Source organism: Eumetopias jubatus, unplaced genomic scaffold (genome assembly GCF_037043125.1).
Source record: "Eumetopias jubatus isolate StellerSeaLion01/CBP00866 unplaced genomic scaffold, mEumJub1_p1.0 scaffold_8, whole genome shotgun sequence".
NCBI classification, from domain to species: domain Eukaryota; kingdom Metazoa; phylum Chordata; class Mammalia; order Carnivora; family Otariidae; genus Eumetopias; species Eumetopias jubatus.
In genome coordinates this window covers 2,148,043-2,149,837 of record NW_028274814.1, presented here as the reverse complement: position 1 = coordinate 2,149,837, position 1,795 = coordinate 2,148,043, and the positions used below count along the sequence as shown (strand labels likewise).

The 1,795-nt window shown below is 48.3% G+C and overlaps 1 pseudogene; it reads left to right on the top strand.

Moving 5' to 3' along the window:
- Window positions 1-845: 845 nt before the first annotated feature.
- LOC114222415 (elongation factor 1-gamma pseudogene) lies at window positions 846-1,580 on the top strand (annotated as a pseudogene).
- Window positions 1,581-1,795: the final 215 nt, after the last annotated feature.

Below are 1,795 nucleotides of genomic sequence, written 5' to 3'. Positions count from 1 at the left end.
GGCCTCAGAATTACCAGCACATAGATGCATGCATGAAATTTCTATATAATGTTCTAGATTTCTTGAGAGAATAGAAGTAGGTACTTCTAATAATTTTTTTTTTAAACTTTGAACTGCATTGCCAATATCTTGGGCATGAAGAAAGACTTTATATTGTGCTTTGAGCCTTAATTAAATATAGGCTAGTGGGGTAGGTGAACATTTAGCTGTTATTAAGATAAAGAAATCAAGAAATGAAGTAATTTGCCATTGGCCACACAATACCGAGTCAAGATGAATACTATATTCCTGTGCTTCACAGCCAGTCTGCAGGCTCCCCCATACATTCTATGGACCCTGTGCCAATTAGATTAATCAAAATGAGAATTTATTAGTTTTCTGGGAAGACTGGAATACAGCTAGCTACAAACCAAGCTGAGTCCTGATGCTCAAAGGATCTTATCAGGTTCATTTCTGTCTCTTGGCTCTGTCTGGTGACTTCCAGCAAACCCAGCCTTACCTCCTTTTCAGGGAAAGAGAATGTATCTACCAGAGTCCTAACAGGAAACAAAGAGCACACTCAAAATCAGATGACATGAGGACAATTTAGTAAGGGTGATTTGCCGTGGTGAGTGCAGCTTTTGAGGAAACCAGCAAAAGCTAGTGTAGAACTTGGTGCCATAATCCACCAGGAGCTGTTGTTATCCCTGCACCTGAGGGGCAGGGGAAAGAAGGAGTTACTGGGAACTGGAGTGGGGGCTCTATGGAGAAGTCTTTCTGACAGGAGCTGTGGCATTTGGTAGAGGGCCCAGGCTTTCCCCAATACCACCCGCTGGTTTGTCACCTGCATCAACCAGCCACAGTTCCAGGCCGTCCTGGGGGAGGTGAAGCTCTGCGAGAAGATGGCCCAGTTTGACACTAAAAAGTTTGCAGAGAGCCAGCCTAAAAAGGACACCCCATGGAAAGAGAAGGGTTCTCGGGAAGAGAAGCAGAAGCCCTAGGCTGAGTGGAGAGAGGAGAAAAAGGCTGTTGCCCCTGCTCCTGAGGAGGAGATGGATGAATGTGAGGAGGCACTGGCTGCTGAGCCGAAGGCCAAGGACCCCTTTGCTCACCTGCCCAAGAGTACCTTTGTGTTGGACAAATTTAAGCGCAAGTACTCCAATGAGGACACTCTTTCTGTGGCGCTGCCGTATTTTTGGGAGCACTTTGATAAGGATGGCTGGTCTCTGTGGTACGCTGAGTACCGCTTCCCTGAAGAGCTCACCCAGACCTTCATGAGTTGCAACCTCATCACTGGAATGTTCCAGCGGTTGGACAAGCTGAGGAAGAATGCCTTTGCCAGTGTCATCCTCTTTGGAACCAACAATAGCAGCTCCATTTCTGGAGCTTAGGTCTTCCGAGGCCAGGAGCTTGCCTTTCTGCTGAATCCAGATTGGCAGGTGGACTACGAGTCATATACATGGCGGAAACTGGATCCCGGCAGCGAGGAGACCCAGACGCTGGTTCGAGAGTACTTTTCCTGGGAGGGGGCCTTCCAGCATGTGGGCAAAACCTTCAATCAGGGCAAGATCTTCAAGCAAACATGTCTTGCCATCGCCTAGCTGCCTGTACCCACCCTTCAGGGAGATGGGGGTCATCAAAGGAAACCGAACATTGAAAAAAAAAAAAGGCAGCCTGGCCTCTACCCTCCCTCTCACCGATCTGCTGGTGGTGCCCCCACTGGCTCAGTCCAATGGGAAGCTGAAAGATAAGGGAGGCTCCCAGGACAATGAACAGGTGACCACATGGCCAGAATATGTCTGGAGAGGCTAACAGA